Source organism: Phodopus roborovskii, unplaced genomic scaffold (assembly GCF_943737965.1).
Source record: "Phodopus roborovskii unplaced genomic scaffold, PHOROB, whole genome shotgun sequence".
Lineage (NCBI taxonomy): Eukaryota > Metazoa > Chordata > Mammalia > Rodentia > Cricetidae > Phodopus > Phodopus roborovskii.
Window position 1 is genome coordinate 9,181,568 of NW_026126413.1, and position 12,433 is coordinate 9,194,000.

Consider the following 12,433-nt stretch of genomic DNA (forward strand, 5'->3'; position numbering starts at 1 on the left):
ATGAACAGGCAAGAAAATTAAAAATCAAAGCTATATTGGGGCATCATCTGTGTGCCTCTAACAACAATGTGGAAAAATATGTTTATTATCTACTGCTAGTGAGAATACAGATAAACTTAAGATATTTTGGTGTAGGTGAATTGTTACCAGCTGTCAGGAAGTGGCTTGACAATGCTTTGCCCAGTCTTATCTGTGGATATCTATCCTGTAGAAACAAAACATTCACATTTAAGGTTATGTATATAGAGGCTATTATTGCAGATTAGAAGAAAAATGAGATTTAAAAAATAACCCAAATCAATATTGAGAGGGAAATGGTTGAATAATTATGCTAGTGGCTCTCAATCAGAAATATTTTCTCCCTAGAGGAAATATCAATAGTGTTAAGGTTGAGAAACTTATACATATGTATTTGAATGTATGTGTATGTGTGTAAAATCTTGTGTCTAAAGGAAAGTAAGGAACTATTTATAGCAAACAGATAGCAATGCTTACCTTGAGAAGGCGTGCAGGAGATGGATTGGCATGGAAGGAACATTTCCTACACACACACACACACACACACACACACACACATACACACACACACACACACACACACACACACACTTAAACTACCGTTAGCTAAACTGGAAGTCCATTAGACCCTGTTGAAATGATCATGTCTCCTGGCCACATCTGAGATTTCTAACATCAAATATCATAGATGTAAATATTTTAGAAGATGCTGTGTTCCTTCCCTAAAGGTTATTCTTTGGAAAAGAGTAAGCTGCCTCTTATATAAATCCTTACAAATGTTCTTATACCATGGAGGACTCTCACTGCTTTGGTTCTACAGCAAAGGACTGTTCAAAGGGGAATGACGTAGCCCAAAGGCTCAGGGTAGTGTTTAAAGAATCAGCTAAAAAGACACAGTGGTTTTAAAACACAGAGAAAAGAAATATAATTTATATGTATTGATTTATAAAAAAAAAACTTCACCTCTGCAAGTATTAAGTATCATTATAAATCAGTCTTCTAAAGCAGTTAGTGGTTACGTGGGTGAAAATGTGAATATAAACATTAGCAGTATGGAAATCACCAGGGAATGTGACCCAATCACATGTTTTGGCATTGATGGTTCAGGAAGTAAAATTTCCAGTGACAGTATAATGTATGCAGAAATTTACATGAAACTATGATTCACACTGGAAAATGAAAGTGATTCAAAATATGGCAGAGTTGCTGATCCAGGAAAAGCATCTGAAGTTAGTACACCATACAGACAAATGGAATACTTGAAGCTAACATGTTATCTTGAAGTAGCTTTAAATATGTATCTGTTCGCAAGTTCATGAATTAACTATCACAATGAGACACTTGGAAAGGATTTTTCTTTCCAGAAAGATTTAAGAATAACTGGGTTTCCAGCAATTGCCCATGACAAGCTGTCCACTGTGGGAGTTGAGGTCTTGCTGTGTTTGACAGCTTCATGCCTTGCTGACTAAGAGAAGATGGGGCCTCATAGAAAAGGAGGAAATTTTGCTTGGGTGTAGAGAAAGGAATTAGTATGGCAAAGAGCTGGCAGGTGACACGAGGACAAATTCTCTTGCATGTCTGCGGACTTTGTTGTAATGGATGGATGGCATGGGTGAGAGAGATTTGGAGCAGTGTGCCCATGAAACTAGGACCGTCCCTTCTGAAGTGTGCACAGTTCTACTCTAGCACCTACTACTCACAGGAAACCAGGTTCTTGGGATGGCAGATAATATTTTAAGGCCAAGAGGGCATCTGCTGCTGCACCAGGCATGCTGAGAGACACAAGCCATCCTCTGGTGCACAGACTGATGCCTCTGAGTATTTAATGTAGGTGTTAGGTATTAGGAACCACAGAGTGAGTGGGAGTCAGGAGAAAGCAGTTTGAGTGAGCCTCTGGCTCTCAGCCTAACCTTGCCACGCTGCAAAAAAGAAAAAAAAAGTGTGAGATTTATCACTATAACCCAGGCTCCTGGGTTTGTTCAATGCCATTCTTAAAAAATGCCAGCCTTGCAGACTGGAGACTAGAAATGATCCAAGAACAGTGTAGAAAGACACAACATGACAATTTCAATGACTTTTTGTTATTCCCCTTTTAATTTTAAGAAGAAGATCACATAACATCTATTCATTGAGAAGATTCCAATATACTCAAAGGCCAGGTAAAAGCTTCCATCCCAATTCTACAGCCCAGCCACCTGCCACCTTTGCATATGAAGTTATGAAGCTAAAATCTTCCCTGTGATTCATGGGTTGAAATGGAATGTACAGCAGTTGAAGCATGGCAAAATATCTTTTCAATTATAGACAACCTTTTCAGGAAAGAAGTAAAACTGACATTACCAGTTAAATAAATATGTAGAGGATCCTGAGACTTCTCCTGTATCATTTGTCATTTCATAATTTTAAATTAAGCTCAGTTCCCCAGTACTAATTAAGCCTGTACTGTGTAAAGCATACTGCCTTGTATGAGGAACAGTGAGATAAATGTGAATAAGACAGAGATGGGGTATCGGAGTTGCTGTGGAGGCAGCCGAAGGCATGGATAAATACTTCTCTGTATCCTGGTAATTGAATAGGAACTTGCTTCTATTAATAACAGAATGCAATTTGTTTCTAGAATGGACACTCCTTTATTATGATCAAGCATTTGCTCTTGCAAGTGCTAGGAGATTTTGCATTAACTTTGGTGATTCACATATTCAAATAAAAAGCCACATACCTGTTTATCTTCCTGCACTTTCCCATTCCTTTTTTTCCTCCTAACCACGTTCTCCTAGAATTTCCTCGGTGCAATGCTCGAGCGACTTCCCATCATGCATTCTTTTACTATCTTGTTCTCAAGGGAAGGTATATATGCACTGTCTCCCTTCCTCACACCCATTTACCTTTCAACCCATCACAGTCTGGTTTCTGCTCTTACAAAATATCAAAATTCCTCTAAGATCAACAAATGGCCAGCAAATTTGGTTTGCTAGGAAAGTAACACAACGCTGAAGGTAAAGCTAGGAGCCTATGCAGGGAGATGAAGGCCATGGCTGTAGCACAGGCCTAATGTCAAGTTCATTTTTCATGATAAAATTATAGGGAGTTATTTCCAATCAGGTAAAATGTAACCATCTCTCCGTAATGAGTGAGAAATTACTGTGGAAAGGTTGATGAGTTATGATGATAAACACAGCTGCTTTGATGCATACTGCAGGTGTGCCTTCTAAGGATGCTAATGACATGGCTCACCTTCACCTGCTACACCTGGCAAGGTCCCCTCATGGAATGAAATAGTGATGGAAGAAAAGCCATTCCTTCATGCTTTCCACACCAGAGTCCTCATCAACATGCGGTGTTCCGTTAGCTCCTCAATCCCAGGTGAACAGGATTCAGGAAGCCATTTGCCATGCACTTTCTACATCATTGAATAAGATGCTACTCCCTCTTTTACTTGTTATTTCCCCATGAGAATCCTGGAGGGCTAGTCATCCTTCTCAGCTATACCACTTTGCAGATGGAGACATGCAGGTTCAGGAAAAATAATTTATACAAGTTCATGGAGACAGCAAGACCATGAAAGGCTTCAAACTCAAATGTGTCTGAATCTGTAGTGGAATGGAACTATTTTTTCTGCCTAGTGTTCTTCCTTTTCTTCTAACAGAAGCACATTTAGGGAACCACCTCTCCTGGTCCTCAGTTCAAGTGGTTTGTGTGTTTTGGATGCTGCTGCAGAGGTTGGTATGGGATCCAGGCATGATCCATAAGATCATTGTGTCCCCCTGACCAGAGTGGTTAGGAATAACATGTGACACAATTGCTCAGAAAAAAAAATCTTTTTTTTTTTTTGTAGAGAATCAAAGAGAAATTTTCATTTCTTTTCTGCTTTATTTGGATATTCTAGGCACAGGCCTCACTTGATACCACTTTCTTATTAGCAAAAGGCAGAACCTGCTAAGAACAGGGCCAACATAATAAGAAGCAGAGAGGATGCATGGAAAAAGACTGGCCTAATTGTGTGTTTTATATTGAAAACTCTAACATCCCCAACCAAAGAACTCATAGACTTTTGAGACAAGGAAATGAATTCCTTAACGTCCTACACTGTAGATAGTACATATCCCAAACCCCTGTTCTGGCCATTAGATTATACTCCTTTAAGTATCATAGTAGAAACTACCTCCAAAATAAAATAAGATTTAAAATAATAATTGCATACATGTATAGCTCATGGTCTGTAAAAGCAGTTATTAATTTTTTTAAAAAATAAAAATCATCTGTGTGGTTTTGCAACAGGTAAATTAGTTGCATATGTTATAGAAATCTTGATGGGAAATTTCTCCAGTCAACAATAGCTTCACCATAAACATACTCTCAACATTGCGTTCTGTTTGTTTACTTCTCATAAACCAGTGATAAATATTGTGAATTAAGAGGCTTTTTAAGTCTAAGGAAATAGTGTATCCATACAGCATTTTTCTTTAAGAATATTTTAATAATCTCACTTACTAGCAGAACATCATTTCTCCAATGGACTGTGATTCAGAAGCACAGGCTCTCCTAAGGACAGGCAAGGTGTAGGGTTGTAGAAAAAGGTCTTAGATCTATGTTCCTTCTTCACATCACACTAAGTGGTGATTCAGTTGCCATTTCCATTAAGCCAGGAGGATCAGACACTACACGTATCACTTTCACTTGGCTTCATTTTCATTCAGTTTTGCTTGTTTGTAAAGCACATCCATTGTGGAGCAGAGGAGACTCTGATCTACATAATCTCTCGGGAACGGAGGTTCTACCATCATGTAACTGTGCCACCCAGAAAATTCTCTTATCTGCTGCCACAGAAGAGAGAGAAAGAACTCAACCCTGCCTTCCATTCATTACTCCTGCTGCGCATGAGAAATGATAAGCACACTGCTTCTACCCACATGTGACCCAAGCCAGTCACGTGGTCTCAACCTTAACAGTCAGAAACACTGGAAGCAACGGTGATACCTCAAGAGTATTTAGTGAGGGCTGACACTGGCCATGTCTCTTGTGGTGGATAAGGAGCAAAGAATGAGGATGGTGGTGTGTCTGCTGATGAGGATCTACCTACAGGAGACCACAGTTACAGATGCCGTATCCCTTCAACTTTGTTTAGGTTATTTGTTTGTCTGTTTACAGTATTTCCATGTAGCTCAGGCTATCCTTGAACTGGCTATCCCCCTGCCTCAGTCTTCAGTCTACTGAGTTGTGAGATTATAGGGATGCGTCCATGCCCAGTTAGGCTTTTTTTTTTTTTTTTTTTTTTGGTAAGCCTTTCAGATTGGTTGCAATAAAAGCAAACATTAAGATGACCTGACTCCTGACTCTGTATTTGAGGAGAATTGAGGTAGTTGTTGTGTGACAGAACCTCCTAGGCTATTGGGCATGATGCTATGGATTTGTAAACCCAGACTTCAGATTGTTAAGGCCAGATGATTGTAATTTCAAAACCAGCCTGAGCTACACGATGAGGTCCTCTCTCAAAACAGAACCATGAAAAACAAAGATGAAAGAAGGAGCTGGCTCAGTAGATAAAGGGCTTGCCTGCAAACATGAGAACAAGATTTCAAGTTTACAGAATCCATTTGAAAGTCTGACAGGTGAGCTAGCTAGCTGCCTATAAACCCAGCATTTAAGAGACAGAGATAGGGGATTCCTGGGGCAAGTTGGCTAGCTAGAGTAGCCCAAATCAGTGAGCTTGAGGTTTGCCTTAAAAGCTAAAATGGAACATTGTACGAGCTGGTGAGAGGAAAGAAGATTAGGAGAATAATGCAATTATATTTTAACTAAAAATTTAAAAGTAAAAAGCAAGTAAATGAAGTGGAGAGTGATTGAATAAGACACTGGGTATCAATGTTGGGCCTTCACACAACATGTACATACATGTGCAAGCATGCATGCACACACACACACAAATAAGAACAAAAGTCAGAACCACCCTTCATCTTCCGAGCTCTGGGTGGGCCTGCCTTATTGCTTTGTTAGCCTCACTTGACTGTGTATAAAGAGAAGATAGAACATTCAGGCCTGAAGATGTGATTTTACAGAATTACTGAGGGACTGTTCTCTATGAGAATTTGAACTTTTAAGACACATGTGGGTTTTTCCAATGCAATCATGCTTACTGGAGTGGCACTACACCTTAGGCAGGGTTTTGAAAATCTGTGCTGAAGGTTGTTGCTGTTCTGGGTTTGATCTTTGTGGGTTTGTTGCTATTGTTGCTACTGAAACAATTGGGATGCCCCACTGGCAAAAGTGCCACTTTGCATCAATGTGTATTGTGTGTGTGTGTGTGTGTGTGTGTGTGTGTGTGTGTGTGTGATAAATATTATGTATCAACACAAGAAGTTGAGGAAGTGGTTTTAATATTACATTAACATTACATTTCAAGGATTCAGCTATCATAGAAATGCACAGAAGATTGTCCTGTGCTCAGAAATGTCCCCCAAAGATTTCTATGTCAGAAAGTCATATTACCCATGTCAATGGTGCTTATAATATTCTCTCTTGCAATGAATCTTCATGCCCAAGCAAGTTTATGTGCATACTTGGAGACATCAGCCTCCCAGTGTAGTCATGCTTGCTTACTTACATATATGAATCTATATGGTTACATTAATAATCAATTTCATTTTATTTCTCCTTTTTAACAGACTGTTGAGTGTGTTTTAAGATTACAGGGTTGTCACAATATAAATGAATTTGACAGTAGAATAATAGAAGAACATTGACATGGTTGTTGGATCTGATAAGGCTGAGACACAATAGGTCTAGGTGGTACGGCATAATACTTAAAAGTAGAGTGTTTAGAGATACATAGGTTTGAACCCAGAGAGATGTCTAACATACAAACTTGGGCAAAATATTAGCATCACTAAATCTCACCTACAGAATGGGAGTGTGTCCTCCTACACAAGTTCTTTTCATGTCTAAATGTGGCAACTAGCAATAGACTACAGCTCCTATTTCAAAGGTCCTTATTACTTACGAAGCCTGAACTTCAGTGTAAAACGTATAAAAGCCAGAGCAGAAGAATTTTCGAGACCTTACCTGCTAACCACAGCTTCTTTTCTCTCCCTCTTCCTTGGTGAGGTGAGGGGGGGTCTAGTTCTTCAAATTCTAGCTAAGCCCTGCAAGTCAGTTGTGGAAAGTAAAAGTTTCGGTATATATATAGAATCCCTGGGTTTCTCTGTCAGTATCTCTCTGCCTCCGTTTTCCTTTTACAAAACAGTCACTTTCTCTGAGCACACACTACCAGCAAACAATGCTAGGTCCACCCACAGAGTCTACCATCTCAGTGGGTGTGAAGGGGGCTCTATTGTTACCTGACTTCAAATGCTCTTTGAAAACAGGCAGCTTGGCTCTGTGGGTGGAAATGTGCTGTTCACATACTGCCTTCAGGTCAGCATAACAAAGTTGTAATGATCCCATCAGCAAAACATGCTTCAGGAGATTAGCAGCCCAGAGCTCATTGTGCAGCTCTCTTTACAGCCCTCTTTCCTTGGTTTCATAGAGTGGCTACCAAATGCCCAAGAGAGGCTCCCAACCCATAGCCTAGACCCCCATAGACCAGACAGACTGCCTGAACGTATCTCCCTGTGGTGACAAAAAAGCCAAACTATAGAAAATGCATCAAAGCTGCTGTTTTTATGTCTCTGCTCCAGAAAGAACCATGAATAGTTCCGATGACCTTGTAATAGTTAACATGAATCTATCATGATGTGTTTAACCTCCTCAGTGGTCCTTTGGTTAAAAGCAAAAGGTACCAGTGAAAGGATGGATTTCTTGAGAGATTTTTCTGTTCATTTTTCTTACTACTTGAAAATTATTCTTTTTATGAATCTCCATAAGATTAAAGACTGGAATTTTCTGATATCCATACGCTTGAGCACCAACATTAACAAATTTTAGATAAATTGTTTCACAGGTAATACCATAATCCATCTATCTTATTCCTGGTGATCACCCACCCTGAGAAACTTGTGGAGAGGGAGGTGTGACCAGCATACATAGGCTCCTGTAATTACATTTCCCTTTACACCCTGGAAGGAAACACTGATGCTCACCCACTCTTTATTCTGGACTGTAACTTAGTCCTTTCTCAAGAAACGGCACTTAATCATTGCATAAGCAGTGAACATTTAATCTATAACAGGTGTTGTCAGTCCTGGGGACATAAAAGTGAGAAACAAAACAAAACAATCCCTGCTGTGACAAGGCATGCTCTTATGGGAAAAAGACAGACAAAAGCTGAACTATAGAAGCACATTTTATATGATACTGGGAGGTGATCTCTCAATAGAAAAATGCCAAATAATATTGGGAATTGTAGAGTGGGATGTCGGGATATAAGACTACGTGTAAATACTTAGATTAATAAAAATGGGTTAATATTTAAGACAGAGCTAGCCAATAAGAAACTAGTAACTGGCCTACAGCTTTATATCTAATACAGCATCTCTGTGTGTTATTTGGGGCCCAGGCCTGCAAGGGAAAACCTACTCTTAACAGTGGGATGCAGTTGTCCTAGGCTGGGCAAGGCATACTTCCTTGGAAGGTGATACTTCTAAGAACTGAGGACATGAGGATAGACAAGGTAGTCATCAGTGGAAGGTGATATTCCTAAGAACTAAGGATGTGTATTGTACTCTCTATTGGGACAGTTTCTAATCTTCTCCTTGTTGGGACAAAGAAAAGCATGACCTGTTCGAACAGCATGGAGTATTGTGACTAAATTGAGTGAGCCAGAGTTTGTGAAAAACGAAGCCAGACAAATCATAAAGCCAGCTCCTAATGACATTTTGCTCTGAATACAGCCTTTGATTAGAGGAGTGACATAATCTGAATTAAGCTCATGAAGGTTCCATCTAGACTGAGAATGTCCTACCTAGGGACTAGCATGAAAACAGGGAGTGTCACAGGAGGTTGCTGAAATTATCAAGCAGGAGTCAATGGTGGCTTAGATACATGTGAACATATCAGCAGCAGTGGGAGATAGAGCTGACAATGCCCACTGTCAACTGAACTTCTTACTTGACCTATGCTTCAGAATGCTGGGATGGGCCACTGTGAAGCCATTGTGGTTTGAATGTGAAACATCCATCACAGGCTCACATTTGAACACTTGGCCCACAGCTAGTGTTGCTGTTTGGAAAAGTTGTGGAGCCTTTTAAAAAGTAGAGTTTCATTTGAGGAAGTATTTCTTTAAGAAGTAGAACTTCATTTCATAAAGTATGTGCTATAGGCCTTTGGGCTTCTGAGCTTGGTCCCATGTCACATCTGCTTTCTGCTTACTGATTGTGCCACTCGACATTACCTGCTTGTCTTCATTGCCATAATAGACAGTATCCCCTCAAACTGTGAGACAATTTAAACCTTTCTCCCTTAAGTTGCTTTTACTGGAGTGTTTTATCATACCAGCGAGAAAGTAGCTTAGACAGGAGCAAATTGGACTTTATTAGGAAAGAGATTGTATGTATTTTGATTAAAGTGAGGGTGTTATGAAAGAAATGCATAGCTCTATGCATGCTTTTGTAGCTTTTGAAGTTATTTTTAATGGAGATGATTTAGAACCAGGTCCAAAGATAAACAAAGCTCAAAATTAAATTTAAATGTGGACTGATTTATTTTTTTAACTTAAATTATTTAGTTTTGTAAATGAAATTTCAAGATGGTTTGTGAAGTACATTTTTCAGACTTATATGTAAGGTGAAAATCAAAAGTCACATATATTTAGCCTTAAGCATTATTTTAGTCAATTTTCTATTGTTGTGAAGAGACACCATAACCACAGAAACTCTTACAAAAGAAAGCATTTAATTAGGGATTGCTTACAGTTTGGAGGCTTATTCCATTACCTTCACGGCAGGAAGCATGGAGGCTGACAGTCAGACATGGTGCTGGAGAAGTAACTGAGAGTTCTATACAGGGTCTACAGGCAGCAAGAAAAGATAGACTCTTGAGACTGGCTTGGAATTTTTAAACCTCAAAGACCACCCCTAGTGATTCACTTTCTCCAACAAGGCCACACCTCCAAATCCCTCTCAAGTAGTGCCACTCCCTGATGACTAAGCACCCTGAGGACTAAGCATTAAAATATATGAGCCTATGAGGGCCATTCCTATTCAAACCATCAGAAGCATGGTTCCTTTACTATTGTAACACCCTCGCTTGAACTATCAGGAAATGGATTTTTACCTCCACTAATCTAAACTTCACAGTGACTTCTCAGCAGTTGTGTCTAAATCCTTGACTCTTACCCAGTGGAAAATGTAACAGAATATTGGGCAAGAGATTATGTGCCCTTCTCAAGTCTCCTTAACTTTTCCATCTATTTTGTCTCAATAATAGTGTGATTTGTTTTGGCATATTTTGATGGCAAAGTGCCTATGGTATAGACATGGGATAGTGTAGAAAGCAGAGTTTAGGATGGTCCAGGATAGCAACACTCTGCATCCTAATGGCTTCCAGCTCCACTTGCATAGCCTCTGAGCTAATTGTCCATTGTCCTCACAGTGTAGGATAAACCTTCTCTACAGGTTCATCCCAGAAAACAAGGGTCTGCCTCTTCTCTATGGTCTCTGCCAACTTTACAACATTTAATTGAGGTGGCAGTTTGCATTTTCAGAGTTTCAGTCCATTACCATCATGGCAAGGAGAATGGTGGTGGGCCAGCATGCATGGTGCTGGCTACATCTTGATCAGATGGCAACAGAAAGTGGACTGAAGCATTGGGCATGGCTTAGCATATATGAGACCTCAAAGCCCACCCCCACAGTGACATACTTCCTCCAACAAAGCCATACTTCCTAATAGTGCCAATCCCTATGAGTCTATGGGGGACCAATTACATTCAAACTACCACACACAGCTTTCCATGGAGCAGGCTAGCCCCCTTAACTCTGTAGCAGGGGTGGGAAATATGGATGGAAGTTTCTGTGCCACCTGGTCCTACAGCCCTTAGTCCCATATAAACACAAAGAGGTTTATATAAATAAATCACAAACTGTTTGGCTTATTGCCCAGGTTTCTTGTTGGCTATTTCTCTCTTAATTATTAACCCATTTCTATTAATCTGTGTATCTCCATGTTGTTTTGGCTTATCAATGTTGCCCAGGTCTCTTGTTTCCTCAGCAGCTACATGGTGCCTCCTTGAGTGTACCTACTACCTTACTCTATCCCTATTTGGATTTCCTGCCTAGCTAAATCCCCCCTGTCCATTGGCTGAAACAGCTTTATTCATCAACCAATAAGAGAAACATATATTGACAGCATACAGAAGGACATCCCCCATCAGGGAAGAGAACTGTAAAACAGTCCATGAATAAAAACATTGTGTCCTGAAAGTAACTTACAGGCAAACTATTTTCAACCTAGGTTACTATTGTTTACCCATAATATAAAAGCCCTACGGTGGTAGCAGGAAGCCAGAAGTTTAGTCACAGAAAGCTTGTCATGTAGAGAAAGCATAATCAGGAACTCTATGTGACTGCCCAGACTCTGTTAGATGTTGGGAAGACACATTTCATGACGATTTGCCCTCTGTGTGCTGTTTCTATACATCTTCTTGTTATTTGTTCTCTTAGTTTTCTTTGCTATGTACTCAATAAACTCTCTAATTCAAAACAGAAAGCATAGCCATCATCAGTCATTCTCCAGACCATACAAACCGTGCCAGGCAAGGAGATTTAACACCCTTAGTAGTAATACTTTGTGACTAGCATCTAATACCCATGGGTTACATGAGATAGGAGACTTCAGCTTGAAGACACAATAGAGAGAGCTTCCTAAGAATTCTATCAATCAAGGCTTCATCTGTGAGGGCAAAGACTTATGGTCACTCTCAGATCCTCGACATACTCCAGGGTATCTTGAATAGAGTAGATGCTCAAAATATGAGGTGTGAATGAATGAATTAATGCCTGACCAACACTCTCATTTTTTTCCCGATTTTGCTAATTTAATCTGACAAAATATACAGTAAGGGAGACATAACTTGGCAACGAGTTACAGTGACAGAAACACAAAAGAGAAGGGAAGCCAATACTACTGAATACCTTGGTGTGAAAAAGACCAGGAACTTCCCAGCTATCATTTTTTTGACCCTCCTTGCCATTATACTGAAAATTACACATTACAACTCTACAATTGAAGAAAATAGGACTCAGAATACTGTAATCATCTTTCTAAACCTTACCTGCTTTCAAATGCCATATATATATTCCATTAATCCCCATTCTCAGGTTAGACAGGAGGAAGGCTCATATAGATAATGGCCATATAAGAAGGCGCCAAAAGAACCATGAGAAATTTTAGCTATACTTTTATTTAAAATCAGAGCACAGACATGGAGCCAAAAGGCTTTCATTCAAAGCCCTTCTTTGCCACTCGCTGGTTGCAAAGCCTT